Source organism: Ambystoma mexicanum, chromosome 1q (assembly GCF_040938575.1).
Source record: "Ambystoma mexicanum isolate Mex_15411 chromosome 1q, UKY_AmexF1_1, whole genome shotgun sequence".
Classification (NCBI taxonomy): Eukaryota; Metazoa; Chordata; class Amphibia; order Caudata; family Ambystomatidae; genus Ambystoma; species Ambystoma mexicanum.
In genome coordinates, this window is record NC_090922.1 from 517,357,006 (window position 1) to 517,375,762 (window position 18,757).

Genomic DNA, 18,757 nt, shown 5'->3' on the forward strand with positions numbered 1-18,757 from the left:
TGGCTGGGGAAACATGTGATAGCACAAACCCAGATGCTCCTGCAACTTGGAAGACAGATCTAGAACAGGACAAAGAGAATGCTGAGGGTGGAAGATCCCTACACCCCCCAGATACCCCTAGCATCACTCAACTGAACCAATAGAGAGCAGCTTCAACAAAGCAGAACCAGCTGGAGAGCAAAGGACTAATAACGGCAGGAGACCTAGCCCCAGAAGGAACCATACTAGAGTTCCAAGGCATGATTGCATCTCATGAAATACACTGTGGCCAATTCATAACCTATGCAAAAATCGTCAAGCAATTGCAGACCAGATGGCCATCCCCAATGGGACTACAAATGGAAAGTCCAGTGTTAGGAGTACTATTTGATGTAACGAAAGGCGGACACATGGTATCCAGGCTTTATCAATCTGTCCTAGAGGAAGCCCCCAAAGACTCGTCCAAGGAAAAGCGGACATGAGAAACAGAATTAGACAGAGAAATAACAGATAAAGAAGGCCCTCAAGCGAAGCTATACCCCAAAAGAGTGTCCAGAAATGCCAGTTTGAAACAGTTACAATTCTATGTGCTCCACAAAGCCTACTTAACTCCAAAAAGGATTTCACACTTCCGAGGAGCAGGCGTACAGAGATGCCCAAAATGTACAGAGGAAAACGCAGGCATGAGTCGCATGTTCTGGTTTTGCCCACAGATCCAAACCTTCTGGCAAGAAATAGAACAGCGACTGCGAAAAAATTGGATAATAGGCAAGGCATGGACGATCGAATCTACCCTTCTCGGCTTATATAATTATCCAAACAAAAATAGGGCAATGAAGAAGTTGATAGACCTTGCGTAGGCACTGGCAAAGAGATGGATAGCAATGAAGTGGAAAGCCAAAGATGGACCAACAGTAGAAGTGTGGTGCAGAGATCTAAAAAGATGGACCACAGCAGAAACTGTATGATGCATTAGGAAGAGGCGGGACTGAAAGCTCTACAGACATCACAGTGTGGAACGCACTAGTGCAAGGACTATTCTCCTCACCAGATGATAAACCCCCCTGAGTCAATCTGTTGAATGTAGACACCGAAGAAGTATAGTGTCAAGCGAAACCCAAGGTATATCACCTGTAAGGTCATTTTGGATTGGAGGAACTGCATCCACAGAAAGAAAAACTTTAATACTGTGACACAGTTATTGTTTGAAGTTGGGGTTAGGGTGGGGGCAAGGGAACTGAAGACGCACTGATCATATACAAAAACAATGATTACATATGATGTGAAATGCACCCATACTCTTTGTAAAACTTAATAAAACAAATTTAAAAATAAATAATAATTGCCATCACTGTTCCTGCCTCTGTTAATAGACCATCAAACTGTATGTGCTAGAAAATCAATAGCATCATTGTTAATGTCATTATTTGCCTGGGTGTTTCTCATATATTCCAGTGAACTGCTGCTATTGTTATGATGCTTAATGTTCCAACCAGCTAGTAGAGCTGTTCAAATAGGCCAGAGTTGTGTGCATTATGCCAACTTTATTCATGATTGTCATGGAAACCAGATTTGGGACTCGACTGGGTGAGGTTATTTAGTCAAATCTTTAATAGCAGCGCTTCAAGTGAACACAGACAAGAAGAACATACAGGTCCAATTACAATCCAAGACTCTTCCCCTGCACCATAAATCAAAATCTCTTTATACTTTTTAAAACCCATTGGTCTTAATCCAATGAGTGGAATATTCTGCGACCTCACCACAGTGGGTTTTGTCTTCCCTAACTAACACAATGGCAGGCTCTGTAAAGCCAAGCCAGTTCAGACTTGAGTCTTCATAAGATAACTTTTGCAACTCCATGCAGAGAATGCAGTGAATGTTAGAAGGCTTAAATCTCACTGCCTTAAACAACTTTTATTGTATATGTCAAATTTAATTCTTAGCAAAACAACTAGAGAGCGTAGTACTAGCCCAGCTTCAACCATTTGTTTTAAGCTTGCAGTTACTTGGCGCACTGCATGCAGGATTTAGACCATATTACAGTATGGGAATCATAACTAGGACACTGCTCAACATCTTAAAAGGAGGAAGTGGAAAGGTTGGAGCCCTGGTTTTACTTGATTTATCAGCTGCATTTAATATGGTTCATCACAGGACCCTTTTGTTCCATTTGCGATTACAGGACATTAGCAGTAAGGCCTTGAAATGGATTTAATCTTTCTTAACAAATCAATCGCAAACAGTTAAACTAAACAATGTTATTTCTCATAAGAAACCATTGATATGTGGGGTTCCCCAGGGCTCTGCCAGTTCCCCCTTATATTTTAATCTTTATATAGCACCCTAGGCTAACATCGTTTGGAGCTATGGCCTTATTTTCTTCTACTACACTGACGACAGTCAGCTTTTGATTAATCTGGCTGGAAATAGAGACACCTCAGTGTGACAGAATGGCCATCTGTAAGGGCGGTTTAGTCAGAACTTTTTTAGATTTTAATACATAAAATAATGCTGATAAATCTGCCTCTGGAAGAGGACTTTGCTGAGAAAACCTCAAATATACTGGTCTCGGGCTAAAGGCATAATGCACCATTTAACTCAGCTAGGACTGTCTCCTGACCTCTCCAACCCAGGCCTGCAGGGGCAGCAGAGTAGCGTCAAAGGTGTACATGTGCATTATTGAGCCTGCCTGGTGCCAAACTCCAAGCAAGAGGGGTGGCCTTTGTACTCAAATACTCCTCTTTCACCAAAATGATAATTGTATGTTTCAAATGGACCTGGTGGCAGAAGAAACCTTAAAGTGAACCCCTGCCTGGTGTGGCAGGCGGCTCTTGAGATCACACAGTTATAAAGCCACAAAGCAATTTGGTGTCATATATTTGTCAACCTGGATCAGTGACTCATTCATGGCAGGATTGTGCTGATTCAGGTTTGTCTGGCCTGGACCCCAGTCATGCATCTTCTGGGTGGAGTCTAGGAAGTTTATCTTTTGATTTTCCTGTGGAGAAATGTCACCCCCTCTTCCATGACAGCAAATCCCCCAAAAGGGGTGGGTTGCAATCACACTTCAAAGACATGGCTGCCAGGATATAATCGATAGTACACACCATGCTGCAGATTAACAGAGACTCTTTCAAGCTGAGGAGATAGAGGAAGTGGCAGAGTTAGAGTAGACTGAATCAGGGGTATAGTCCACTCAGGCGTTCCACCATCTTGGATTCTGTTAGGACCATGCAAACATTGTGCCCTTTCCCTATTTCCTGTAGTCAGAGCACTTTGGGCATGACATCAGAGAGCAAAGGATACCTTAAACAGCAACCCAGCTTGGGCCCCTGACAACAGACATTCTTTGGACCAATCATCTGTAGCATTTTGGCTATAAAAATGGGTGGACCCTGGGGCTCTTTCACCATGTGGATTCATCTTTGGACTCACAGAAGAAGAGGACGGATTTACTGGAACTCTCTTGGGAATACAGTCTATTCAAAGTCCTCTGCCACATTGGTTAAAATATAAGGGTCTGATCCCAAGGGCACATTTGGGGGTGACCACCTGACTGGATCAGGTCTATTGCAAATTAGGTTGCAAATGAGGCACTGGTACCCAGGACTCTGCTCAATGAAAGAGAAAGAAGCCTAAAGTGTACTCTACGCCATCCTGGCTGGGTGTTGCAGGAAGAAAGGATTCACCTTGCCCGTGGATACCCTACACTGTGCCTCCTAGCAACCCAAAGATGAAGGCACAGTTATGGGCTTTGATACTCACTTTAAACTGCTTGAGAGCTACATCAACTCAGGCATCGTTACCTGTTCCAAGGTCCTTTGTGCCACGTGCCATTGCTGCTTATGAACTGTACTGTGTGATAGACTCTGTCACGCAGCTCATCAATCAGACTATGAATATTTTTTATATTTTTTGTAGCATTTATATAGCACTATGAACCCTGAGCGCTGCTTATTGCCCATGGTGTGTCGTGCTCATTTATTGACCTCGCAAGGATGAAAGGCTGAGTTTGTCCCTGCCGGGATTCAAACCTGCGTCAGCAGGCTCTGCACGGATGGCAAAGCGAGCGCTCTGCTCGCTGTGCTATCTGACCGTCTATCGGCCTCAGACAGCTCATTGAAGCCCGGCTTGATGCTGTTGACCCTCAAGTACAAGACAAAAAGGTATTTGCAGTGGTCCTGTCCCCCAGCCGACCTTTGAGGGCCCTAGCAACTTGTAAGACTCTAATGCATACCTTTTTCAAAAAGCATCTTTTTAATATCATTGGTGCTAAAATATTGCCTGTCCAGCCCCGTCTACTAGTCCCAGAGTGCCATTTCACTACAGAGTCTGATTCCCTGTGTTCTCGCGGACAGGGAGGGTGTTGTATTTTAATTAGTTGTGCGCTTTTTTTGTTTTATTAAGGATCCTATTTTTATAGAACTTTGATTAGACGTGTCTTCATTTTGGATTCATCATACCAATGATAATACTTCCAGCTCACACCCCCTTCTGGAGAGGATAGCCTACCCTCTGCCCATGCTACCAAAAGAAGTGAATGATGTATACCATTTGGGTTGTACCTTGTTCACTTGTGTCATTGGGATCACTGTTTGTTTAGTAGTGGAGTGAGGGCTAAGTAGGTGTTTTAGCCACTACTCATCCTTGTACTCCTACAGAGCTGCAGTCATTTCATCACACTCAGCTATCAAGGTTAAGACCTGTTTGTGAACTGTAAAGAAGTGGATGGATGTTCACTACCTCAAAATTAATTCCACAAAGGCAGGGGTGGTGACTATTAACACCACTGCTTCCCACAGGGACAATACTTTTTGGCCTGGGTCATTAGGGAACTGCCCAGTGCCATCATTACAGGTGAAACACCTTGGCATCACATTTGATTCATAGCTGTCCCTCACACAGCAGGTTTCCTCTGTCTCTAAATCCTGCTTTTTTCAGCTCAGGAAAATGAAGAAGAAAATTACCTTACTATATCCTTAATTATCATATCACAATCATGAATATGTTTATTTGATCCCACTTAGATTTTGATAACAGCACCTATCATATTGCGGCACATACAAATTGCGGCTGCTAGACTTTTACTTCGATTGAGAAAGTTCGAGAACATCTTCACTGGCCTTATATTGGCTACCTGTAAAACAGAGAATTATATTTAAATGCATGTGATTGGTTCATAAAACTGTACATGGCCACCACATTAATCCTTTTGTGGTTGTACATCCAAAATCCGCCTGGGATTTTGCCCCATGATTCCCCATGTACCCCCTGCCAACACCTCAACCCCAGCATAATCTTCAGGGTGTCTAACCCCCGAATCCCCTTTAAGTATCATCCCCACTCACCATACCTGCCTAACCTCTGGGTTTAACCCAGAGACTCTGGGTTTTTACGCTCTTCTCCGGGTCTCTGGGGAAGAGCGTGGAGTCTCTGGGTTTTCCGTCCTTCCCTGCGTCTCCACTAGATTTGTGTGCTTTGATCCCTTTCCTGCCATGCAATACCGGCAAGTAACGCTGTGTCCTTCGGCGTTTCTTAACATCAGATCTGACGGGAGTAAACGTTTCTTTGAGGCCCCCCCCCTTTCCCCGAAATGCACTCATGTTTGCCTTCAAAACGGGTTAATTGTAATGAAGAGCACACATTACCGCCTCCACTATGGTGAACACGTGCTATGCCACATGGGGATTAAAAAAAAAAGCTATTGTGGCACGTTCGTGAGATTTCATTATCACGTTAATAATGCACTCAGTTTACAATCACTTTCAAATTTGAATATATATATATATATATATATATATATATATATATATATATATATATATATGATGGATCTTTTAATATGTTTTGCACATTTCATGCTTATTAAAATCCTGTGAGTTTATTAAACACATATAGTACATACTTAAATATATTGCAACGTATGGTCATGGCCTTGCGAACGTGTGGGCGGGGCATTCCGTTGACATAGATCTCTGGGTTTTTCATTTTGGAATGTAGGCAGGTATGCCACTCACTCCCCTCAGAATGTGCAATCGAAGTACGGAGACTTAGTATATCCCGCCACTCCCCTTCCCGCATCATCCTCGGCCCCTGCACACCCTCCCTCACACCCTCCAGGTCCCTCAGACACACCCCTACACACAACACCTAACGTGTCGAAAGGGATCTATGTCCATGAGTAACGCACAAAAGGTCGCCCACACGGGTTGCAGCACAAAAGGCCGCATTCCGCTGGTGCAACAGTTTGTGCGTGGCCCTCTCCCCATCATTGTCGGGGTCTCCCCGAACCCAGAGCCACTACACAGCACACTCTGCCCCCATCCACCCACTCCCTCTCCCTCCCCCAACTAACTGCTGCGGGCTCTGTCCTCTGGCTGCTTGCTTCTCAGCTTCTTGTGCACTCTGCATACCACAGCCCCAGAAGCCCGGGGCACAGCACAGCGTGCTTTGTGTGCAACCTTTTGTGCCCTGGGATTCCGGGTTTGCGGCATGGAGACTGTATACCGTCTGAACCCTACTCCCAGGCTCTGCGACTTCCTGGTTCTGGCTGATGCCGCACATTGTAGGAGGTGGCTATAGAGATGTTTATGGCATTCAGTCTTTTTGACCCGTGTACAAAGGTACGCTGTCAAAATATTGAATATCCTTTTAGCAGACAGACAGCTGCATTCTCGATGCTGAGCTCACAGGGCATAAATCCTTTGATCATCCCCAAGTTTCAAAAAGCAAAGATGGGTGGTCAACTTTCAGGTATAGGGCTTTGTAACTTTGGAATTGTCTGCCTCGTACTATTAGACAATTTAACAAGGTACTTGCATTAAAAACATCTTAGAAAATGTTCTTGTTTTGTACAATGGAAGATCCTACCCTCTTGATGTGATGCAGCAGCATGTTTTTTTATGATCTAGCATGTTTTTTTATGATCTCACTTGTTTAATCCCCGTCTTTTTATAGCGCCAAGATGGCTTGGGGTGTAGGATTGTGCTTTATAAAGCTACCATTGAAAACAATAAACTAGAATACAGTGAACACAATTAAGCATTAAGGTTCTTCTAGCAGTGATCATCTGAAAAAACCTCATCAGTTCTCCCTAATATATTTTTGACAGTGAAAACATTCCTTCAAATAAATCTGTTAGTGCAGCTGTTTCAAACGTGGGAGCAAATAAATTGTTAATTGGTAGGCTATCCTCAATTCTGTCTGCAGATACTTGGTTCAAAATGCTTTCTCTTTCGTAGCTGACATGGGCCTAATGCTAACATTGAGTGTTAGTCCTTTTCAAATCACCACGCGCTTAATGATTGCATTAAATTCCCTTAAAATTACATCATACTATATAATAAAAGGCCAGATGCATGTTTGTCTGAAGCCGTCCTGCCCACTTCACCTGTTATCCCCACTAGAGGGAGCTGTTGCCTTATGCATACAACAATAAGACTTCAAGTTCATCTTCCAGGTGAATAAAATGTATATTTCCTGCCAGCTTTGCCTGTTATCACCGCTAGAGGGAGCTGTTGCCTTACGCAGACAACAATAAGACTTTAAAATCTGTATTTCAACAATGATAACATATACTTAGCTGCAGAAAAGGCCGATGACAGGGCTACCACTGTAACAGCATACTTAAAGTTGCATACACTAAGAAAATATATTTTAAAAAATTAAAAACATGTAAACAAAAATTCATTTGATTAAGCACAATTTCCCTAACAAAATAAAAAATGGGGCTGGGTGTCCTTCTAAATGTACTTATGTATTTATTCATTGTAATATTGCTTGGCTTCTCTCGCATACAGCAAAGGTTACTGCAGCGAAAATGTTCATCAAACACACAGAGGAGGTGCAACACGACTGGAAGTGCCAAGTTCCCCCACTTCTGCATACACACATACACACATACACCAGGGGTGCAACTAGGCAAACATTTGGGGGGGGCTAACCCTTTAAATGTTGGGAGGGAGCTAACTTTAGAGACTGTAGGGGAGGGGCAAACCTACTTGTGGGATCTAACAAACTTCTTTACTCATTTTAATGAGGCTTATCTGGTGAAGCTTCAATGTTAAAAGCAGTTAACTTTCTTGTTCATGTCTGAAACCAGACACCTAAGGACTGCTTTGAGAATGAGCTGTGTCCAGGAATTTAGGTGGCCCAGCACTAGCCGGGGCGGGGCCCTGCTAGTCTTCAAAAGGTACACCTGAGCAGGGCCAGGCCCCTTGCCCCCCACAACTAGCCATAGAGCCAGCAAGCACCTCAGGCAGCCCTTAAGTGCAAAAGAGCTGCATGGTTGAAGGGCTGCCTGCGAGGTCACAGCGCTTTGGTTAAACTGGCTCGCTGAGGGGTTGGCGTGGCTGAGGCTAGTCGGGAGTGGGCCCCAGTAGGGCCCCGGCTTGGGAGCCCTTTTTGGAGACTGCCAGGACTCTGCTCTGGCAAGCCACAGACCACGTAATGCCCTGCTAGCACCCCGCAGGCCAATCCAACTGTAGAGTGACCATTAAAGCGAACAAGCACTGATGTCTGTGCTGCAGACATTTATTTTACACCCAAGTAGCAGGCTTTTCATGGCCACTTTCCCTTTTACATCAGCTCAGGTCCTGTCTAAGCAGTTGAGGGGATAGCGGGAACAGATTGGGGGGGGGCTAAATTCCCCCGCCACCACATAGGACCTAGGTGCGACCCTGCATTTCTGGATTATGTTGAGGAGAAATAGCAGAGGTCAAAGTGGGAGGGAACTAATGGGTATGGCATTCCATTACTTCTCAGGGAAATCTGTCATCATTCCCTTACTTTATGTGACCAGGAGTACCATTCCGAACTAGTAGGAAAGGCCCCCTTTTTTCTCCGAACCTAGTCCCTGCCAGTAACAATCCAGTAACACATCTCATTGTTATATCGCAAGGGCAGAATTGGCTTTGTTTATTTCAAAAGAGGGCTTGGGACATAAAGCCCATTCACAAACAGTCAAAAAGCCCAGCTCTGCAGCACTCTGCGAATTGCCATGGGCACAGCTGTGTTTGCAGGTAATGGGAGGGGTGTGTTAGTGGCTATAGTCCTGGGCATGTCCCTTAAGCTATGAATGGTGGGTGATTGGAAGGGGAGGCTGCATAAAGCTGCATGCTGAGGAGGACAATAACACCTTAATGGTGGCCATTTAAATGCATATTCTTTCACAGTGTGTTCTTCAGTCTTGCTAGAACTGTTGTAAAACACAGCATTGTGTGAAGTGAGAAAAGGAAGGACCCAGGTAGGAGGTTTGAATTAGGGAGTGGGGAGTGATAATGAGTATGGGATAGTGGAGGGAGCAGAAAAGGTGTGGGGTAGAAAAGGGGATGGAGGCACAAGGCCCAAAACACACACACCCACGCCAAGGTGAGTTTCCCTGACTACACGTTCAGCAAACTACACCAGGAGAGCTCAAACTCAAAGAACAAAACGGTAAAAAGCTGAATATATGTCTCAGGCTTTGCACACATTTTATTATCATGGTGACTATTCTGACAGATGAAATGAGCACCATACCCAGTGTGCATTGCATGCTCACAAGGAATGCACGTTTGAATTACTATTACAGACATATTTGATAAATTGGTGGTCATTCCTATTTTCCCAAAATGCACTTTGTGTTTATGCAAAGCAGCTAGCATCCTATATTCAGGGGACCAACATTATTTGACACCTAGCGTTGCCCCTCAGTCCCGTCCACACCACTAACAATCCGCCCCCTACTTCCCTTCTGCCCCACCTTACCGCCTTCTTCGCACCAAGGGGGGGGGGGGAGGAGTTCCCCCAGAACATTTTGCTATTTCTAGCACTAGTTCCAGTACGACCATTGACAAATAGTATTTTGAAATCAAGTCAAAAGGCAGTGAGATGGAAACTAGCTTCCTATGATCCTGCCTGCTGGTGTGTGTTGTAAGTGGCTCGCCCGTGTGGTGGTTGGCAATTGGCAGCAACACCCACAATCCGAGCTCCGAGTGAAGAGGTCGTATCATGTGGTCCTTTTCAGGCAGCGGAAGCGAGCAGTAGCGCTGTGGAATCAGCCAGAAAGGCAGTTGCAATGAGGGCAACAAAGGCATCACGTGACCCCGCTTGCCGCTTGTGAGTCGGGGCCTCACAGGAAGCAGCATGAGCCGATTGCAGTCCGGAAATTACCACAAGACGCAGCCACTTCCTGCCCTGGAACAAAAAAAAAACATTACCGAGAGAGCGCAAAAGAAAGATAGGCAGAGAGAACATGTGCAAAACAGCGAGGGGGCTCAGTAGACAGCACCGCGTCTCATTAGCAGGAGGAACCTTGCATAACCCATGCCCAGGACGTTAGTTTCTAGGCCCGTAGAAGTAGGTGAAAAGGGTCAACAGTCTGCACGAGTGAAAAGATCGGTAGGGCTGTGTAAGAGTGAAACAGTCGCATGACAGCCATATGCACTCGCAGATATGTCTTGTGAGAGGATTATGAGAGGCCAAAAGGGGCACATGCCCTTGCCCCCTCCCCCCCGCCGTGAGGGGGACCCCTAACTGATTTAAAGAAGGCAGTACTCTTATTTTACAAAATATAACTAACACATGTCTTGATATTCTATAGCGTGCTGCTGCGGCTCTGTGCCTGGCCGTTATTAACAACTGAGACCTGATTTGAATAATTAATTCTATAATCCAATCTGTGCTCCCTGTAGTCCTTGCTGTTTGTGTGTTTACTACAGCAGTGTGTGTAGTGGTTTTACCTCTGGGGAATGTATTGATCACCCAAGTTATAACGCACATTCATAATCTTGAGTTCGACGATGGTTTAAACAATAGCTCAGCGCGTTGAGTGCATGTTGCAGAGATCTGTGTTTATTTACCAGATAACACTTCATGGCAAGGCAGATTTTGCCTATGCTCTTTATGAAGTTAAATTAAACTTTGGTGACAGTAACAACTGTGATGCAAGACAACATACTTGCACCAGAAAGCGCTAGTTATAAACAATAACATAGTATCAGTGTGGGGGCATGTGGGGAGTTACAGGCCAGTTCCTCCAAACAAGGGTTGAAAAATGGAGCAGTCACCCCCACTGAAGAACACAATGGGTCACTTTAGCAGTATGGCGGTAACTCCATCAGAATTACCGCCAAACTCACTTAGCATTAGTGCCACTGGGTCCCCGGTATTTACTAAGGGATTACACGTCTGGTAGCAGCAGAGTCATTGCGCATTTTGTGGCGTCTCGAGGACTCCCGGGGCAGTGTGGTGAATCTGCCAGTGTATGGAGTGGAAGTGGAGGATTCACTGCCGGCCCTTTGCTTGACATGATTCTTCTACTTCACCTCCAACCTCGTAATTCGGTGGTGCAGGAAACTGGCCATAAAGTGCCACTAATTCCGTTACCAGAATGTTACCACCATTTCTTTTCCATACAGTTGAAATCGTAAGCCCCAATATGGTAGTTGGGCAGGGGGATTAGGAATTCATATACAAGACAGCCAAGCCAGAGTGTCAAGGCTTTGCCACTTAACAACACTTTCATACTGGAAACATCATCTCATCTGAATTTATAATCCACATCGTTTTAGGGGTAAAGGGGTGTGATGCTGGAAATGCATCGGAGGGGGAGGGCCTTCATATCCTTGTCCTTTACTGCTTTTATTTTTTAACCACTTTATTTGTTGTTTTGAGCAACACACAAAAGACAGAAAAGCAAAGACATCTTACAATCTTAACAATGCAACCAGATTGCAAAAATCATAACATTTTCAAGAGATATACAGTACTATACTCAACTTCATGCACACAAAGAAATTAATAGCAATCACAAAGTACCAATTTACAGCCTGTTTATCAACTTTTGACGCTTCACAAACAAGACAAGACAACATCGACGTGCACAACAGAAATAACCATAAAACCAACCCCCCAAATGATGTAACCAGACTAATATAATATAAGTGGTATTGGACCTTCAACTGTACAATTCATCAAAAGACCCCCAAAGTCGGGAATAAGAACCCTCCCTACCCTGTTTCAAAAACATGACTTTTTCATAGTGTGACAGGGTTTGTACATCCAATAAACATTCTTCCACTTTTGGTTTCTTTCTTGACTTCCAGACACGTAATATTTGTTTTTCCGCTATTACCAAAACTCTATTGATCCAGTCTGTTCGTTCCCTAGCCCTACCCCCCCTTCCTCTATCTGATAACAAAATTGTCGAAGAGAAAGTATGTGGAAGTTGCTCCCCCACCACAATGTCCAATCTATCTAATACATCAGACCAAAAGTTAGACACTCTTGAGCATACCCACATCATATACAACAAAGTACCACTGCCACATCCACATCCCCAACAAGAATCAGTTTCCAAAAGACCCAATCTCGCCATCCTAGACGGCGTCCAATACAACCTGTAAAGAATCCTCTGCCTAATGTATTGTAGTCCCAGATCCATTTTCGCCCGTACCCCCACGTGAATCAGATATTCCCACTCTTTCACAGGGATAACTATGTCAAGATCCTCCATCCAAGCCTGGCGAAGCATGTCCCAGGCCTACACTTCCGACCTATCGATCAGCATCAAATTAGTATACGTGGATACAGTATACAGGGCAGAGCGAACAATCTCACACATCGGTGGTCTTTCAGTCATAGCTTCGTCCAACATCCCCGTTCTTTCAATCAAAAGGGTTTTTAAAGTCCTATAACGTTCCAGCTCTCTACCCCCAATCCCATAGGTTACTCTCAACTGGTCAAACAGAACCATACGACCATTCTGCCACACATCCCGAATCTTAAGTATGCCCTTACTGATCCAACTTTTACAGCATAAAGATGTATTCATCCTTTGCAACCCCACATTATGCCACAAAGACGCGTCATAATGCATCCAGATATTGTTCCCGTTGCTTTTCATAAAACTTTGTAACGCCTCTCTGGTAGCGCATGTAGTAGGCAATTTCACCTTCAAATTCGGCATTCTAGACATGGAGTATACCTCGCTCAGTGCATAAGGTGAAAATTGAGTATGCTCATTAATATGCCAATTTGGAACATAATTAGTGATTTCAGAGAAATAAGAAGTTGATTTTTTCAAGACAAAACCATTGCAGTAATTCCTCAGGTTCGGATATCCAAATCCTCCCTCCTTCACAGGACGCATCAAAATGTATTTGGGCACTTTTGGTCTACTACCTTCCCCCCAAAGGAATCCCTGGAAAACCTTATCAATAGAGGAGATCACCTTTTTCGTAAATTTCAAAGGAATGGACTGTATAATGTAAAGTATCTTTGGCAAAAGTACCATTTTAATAGCGTTAACTTTAGCCCATAATCCCATCTTCAGCTGGCCCCATTTTAATATGTCCCTTTTAACAGTCTCCAATACTTTCGATATATTGAATTCAGCCAGTCTTCTCCAATCACGAATCATGTTAACACCCAAATATTACCCACTTCCCAGCGACAATTCCCGGAACCCAAAACATTTCGTGGCAGACTAACATCCAGAGGGAAAACCACTGTTTTTCCCCAATTTATCTTGTGGCCCGATAACTGACCCACCTCATCAAATATATATTTAAGTCGTTCGCAACCCTCCGCTGGATTAGACAAAACAATAGTCATGTCATCAGCATAACATAAAACCTTCACCTCACTATTATCAAATCGAAGGCCATGGAGACACTGTTCTTGTTTTAGGTATACAATGAGAGGCTCCAATGCCAAATTAAACAAGCATGGTGACAATGGGCATCCCTGTCTGGTTCCCCTAGATAGTAAAAATGAAGAAGACATCACTCCATTTACCCAAACCTTAGCATCTATGTCAGAGTTTAATGACCTAATGGTGTTTATGAACGTGTCTCCAAAACCCATTCTTCTAAGGGTATGATATAAAAAAAGACCAATTAACCCTATCGAAGGCCTTTTCCGCATCCATAAAGATCAACAAAGTATCTCGGATTCTCTCCTTCGGCAGTCCCATTATATCAATCAACGTTTACCAATACATGCATCCAGTCTGTTAGTCAATATTCTTGTAAAGATTTTTAGGTCCACATTCAAGAGCAAAACCGGCCTGTAATTTTCACACTTTTTACAATCCTTCCCTGGTTTCGGAAGGACCACAACACATGCTTCTCTCATTGTGGGACAAATCACTCCATTTCTCATAAAACCATTATACAAAGTGCACATGAATGACACCAACACCCCACTCAAAGCCTGGTAAAATTCAACAGGGAGGCCATCCAGGCGTGGTGATTTACCTTTATTGAGTTGTTTCATTGCTACCAACAATTCCTCTTCCGTGACGGGACTATCCATCATTCCTGACTGATCCTCATTTAACTTTGGCAGAGTAATTTTATCAAAAAAGGAATTCATGGCATCCAATGATGGAAACTGTTCTTCCTGGTATAAAGAATTATAGAACCCTCTAAAGCATTCACATATTTGTCCCTTTCTGGTCTTATATTCACCGTTATCACCTTCCAATCATTGGACAAAGGAACTTTCTGTAAGGCCACGCAGTCTATTTGCCAATAGCTTACCATTCTTATCCCCTTGTTCCCAAAACCTTTGCCTCATAAAAAACACAACTTTTTCATGTTGAATATCCATTTCCTGTCTAAGTCTTTCTCTCTGTCTTCCTACCACCATCTTGTCCCCATCATTTTTTGATAATGCATATTTTTTCTGAGCCGCATCCAACTCATCTTCTAACTTCTTAAGATCAACCATACCTTTATTCCTTAAACGGGATGTAATATTCATTAGTTCCCCCCTTATAGCCGCCTTATAACAGTCCCATACCATAACCTCAGAAGCAGAACCTACATTATTTTCAAAGAAATCTTTCGTGAATCCCTCCAGAGAATCAACCACTCCCTGTTCTTGTAAAACATAAGTTTTCAATCTCCACTTGGAAAACCCCAAACTCTCCTGACCCAAACACATCTGCATAGTCATCAGTGAATGATTCGATATTCCCCTTTCCTTAATAGTCACACCATGGATCTTGTCGGCCAACCTATCGGAAACCAAGAAGTAATCAATCCTCGAGTGGGAGTCATGAACCTGCGAATAAAAGGTGAACTCCTTCTCCTTTGGGTGATAAAACCTCCAAGCATCCACTAAATCTAAGCTATCTAAAAACTCACTAAATGCCCGACTGGCGTTCATAGCAGTATATCTCCAATGCGCTGAGCGGTCCATTTTTCCATCAATCACACAATTAAAGTCACCCCCTAAAATTGTGTATTCCCCATTCATTTCCCGCAAGAGTGATGACAGTTTCCTAAAGAAAGTGCCACTACCAGCACATGGTCCATAAACAGAACCTGTTGTAATCAGTTTCTCCTCATATTTAACATCAATTAAAACTATCCTCCCATCCTCGTCCATCACTACTTTTTCCATCTGCAAAAGTAGCCCTGTGCGTAATAATATACCTACACCCCTCGATTTGGTACCATAACAGTTCAAGATTATCTTAGTATACCATTTATTCTTAAGAAGATGTTTTGAATCATCTAGTAAATGAGTTTCTTGAAAAAGGGCGACATCTATCTTTTCCCTCCTCAGCCTGCTCAATACCTCCTTCCTCTTCCTAGTAATGTTAAGACCTTTAACATTCCACGAGCATACCCTCAATTCATCCATTGACAGTCACACCCGGAATGCAGGTAACCACTCAGTCCATAATCCACTCCTTACACCAGGGGTTGCAGCTAGCATGAGTTGTACAGGAGCCACAAGACAACATATAACAAAGACAAGTACACATAAACCATAACAAATACATAACATTACACCTTGCATCATATCATGTCCTTTACTGCTTTTTATCGTGTGTTATGTCGTGTTTTCCGTGCAAGAGTTCATGTGGGACTCCTGGCGGTGCAGCTCTTTCTTATGGTTTGGTGTACAGACCCATGGGATACCCTTATGGCACCAATGGGTGGGGGTACAACTCTGTGCCCCTAGTGTATGTTTTTGGGCACCTGTGTGTGGCCCACAGAGCAGGGTACGGGCTGGTGGCAGCTCTGTGCTGAATTGACAGGTGCCCTGAGCGTCCTCCATTTTGGGATGCACAGGCCCTGTCACTGGAATCAGTTGATTCCTGATGGAAACAAGATGACCCCCATGGCCTCTTGCCTTCCATCGCCTGTTACCTTGGTTTTCCTGAAGTCCTGGGAAGCCCTGACTCTGTCCCTTCCCACTGTCTGGCTGTTGGGTGGAAGTTCCATATATGGTAGTGTGGGGAAGTGCCGACCAGACTGGCTGGAGCTTTCCCAATGACCATATGTTGTGGGTGTGCCTGTGGGTGAGACCTGGGTAAATGGAGGGTATGACAAATACGCATTCTGTGTTGTGGATGTCTAGTATCTGGTGTTTGACACAATGACTGAGACAGCCCTGCCCGAAACTGGTATGAATGCAGTGTGTAGTGCTGAATGACGTGGTACTTGTCCGAATCCACATTCTGGCCCTCATTACAACACCGGTGCTAAACCATGGCGCTATTAGCACCATGGTTGGTGCCGGTGTTGTAACGGGTCCGCCATGGTTCAATGGGGAATAACCCCCACCCCATTCCAAGGTTGGCGGGGCGGTAATTCCCCATTGAACTATGGCCCTTCCCCATTCCCATTTTCGCCCCCTATGGGAATGGGGAAGGCGCTAAGTACGGTACCGCAAATTGCTGTACCGTACTTAGCACCAAGGTCCCTTTGCGGGTCCCTACTTTAACGGCTGGTGTAGACCAGCCGTTAAGGTCGGGTCCCGCAAAGGGACCTTGTAGTAAGGCGCTAAGTGTGTAACGGCACCGCAGCCTTTTACGGCACCGTTAAACACTTAGCGCCAGGGTCGTAATAAGGCCCTCTGTGTTGTGAGTGTCTGGATGGAGAAGAATGGCCTGAATGCACTGTGCGCCTGATTGGCTGACGGACTGCCTGAATGCCCTTCTGAGTGATTGGTTGCCTGAGTGTGACCCAGCAGAATTAATGGGAGATCAACAGTATATCTGGGAGCCTCTCACAGCTAGAATTCTTTCAAAAGCTGGAGTTGAAACTGACATTGAAACTGAAGCTTAACCTTGAAGCCCTGCTGGAAGAGAAGTCTTGCTGCTGCTCTACTTCGTCAATCTGAATGCTGCTGTGTCTTCAAGAACTGATGCAGAGAGGACCTGGTTAGGCGCCCTCTCTCCGAGCTGCGAGGGACCATCGTGCACTACTCACCTTCACTGAAACGCCCTCGAAGTCAGCCTACGAAAGACTGTCAGCCGGAGACGGGGACCGGCAATGAGAAACGAAAAGAAGCACCAGACATTCCGTCCACCGTCGTCGACCAGGGATCGCAGGTTTGCTATAACCGCTGGAGACCCGTCAAAGTTAATTGCTCAGAAGCGGGGACTGCTTGACGCTGTGCCGTCGACGACTGGAGCCGCAACTCTCCTTTGCCTAAGATATTTTGATTCCTGGACGCCCTCGTCCGCACCGCCGACTGCCTTATCCCGCCGGAGAAGGCCAGGCCGTCAGCGCGCTAAGGAGTATCCGCCGGTATTACACTCACCTAGTCTCTGCGGAGGCATTGGGGCACGGTTGCAGCCCTCCCGGGGGTGAGGTTGCTCAGGTCCGACTTCGCCCTCTGCGCTTATGTGGTGACTGGTGATAATAGGTGATGCTGCTCGGGACTGCTCCTGCGTGGAGAATAGGGGGCGTGAGTATGCCAGCTTGTGCGCCTGATTCCCTTCCAGAATCCTTCTCCCAAACCGTGGTATCCTCGGGATGCGCTGTCCCTGTAAAGCTCACCTGTTGATTAGTTTTGGCAAGCACTCCATCCTGCTGCTTTGGCAGGGGCGCTTGTATTATCTGGACCGAGTTCATTCACTGCTCCCTTGCACCTGATAGTCCAGTCCTGCTGCGACTAAGCCACTATACTTCAGGTAAGTGTTCCTGTTTGCCTTTGTCTTTCCTCATCTGTTTTTGTTGTATTGTAAAGTTCGTTGTCTTGTATTGCTGTCCGTTCCACTTTTGATGTTTGCTCTTTTGCTTTCTTCCCTTGCAGGTGATGTTGCCGGCCCGGCAGAAGCTGCGGAGCACGAGGCGGAAGCCGGAGGGAACAAGGAACGAAGCTGCAGCAGTACAGTAGATGGTAAGTTGTTACCTAGGAGGTGCGGGGGGTTCAAATGCGGCGCGGCCCTAGGACAGATGTTCTAACCTTGTCTCTCTTCTTCTTCACAGGATCCGAGTTTGTGGATGTGGAGCGCGGTGCTGCGGCGTCAGGATCAAGATCACTGGATATCAGGAGATGAGTCTGCCGATGAAGCGATGAAGCACCGGTTTAGTGGAGGTGAGTATGCAGGAGAACGCCTGGTTTCAAAGGTAAGTAAACTGGTCCAGGCAGCAGTGAGCGTCATGTTGCACGTGAGTGCACAGTAACGCGAAGCACCAGCCTTAAGGATGGAGCAACTTATATAGCTGAGCTTCTGAAACCACGCCCATCAGGTTCAGTCTGCCTGCCACACCCTGCCACACCCGATGAGTCAGCACATGAAGACCAGGCCTAGGGAGCCACACCCGATGAGTCAGCACATGAAGATGTATCAGCTCCTGGAAAGTTCTTCTAAAATAAAAGCACTCCTGCACTGAAATAAAGTAAAACACTCCTGCACTGAAATAAAGTGTTCCTGCTCACATCTCTATATGAGCCTGGCGCCAAAGGCGCCAGGACTGAGTCCAGCCAGGGACCCTGTGTGTATGGGTCCCAAAGAGACATAAGTTAGTCAAGTGACCCATTG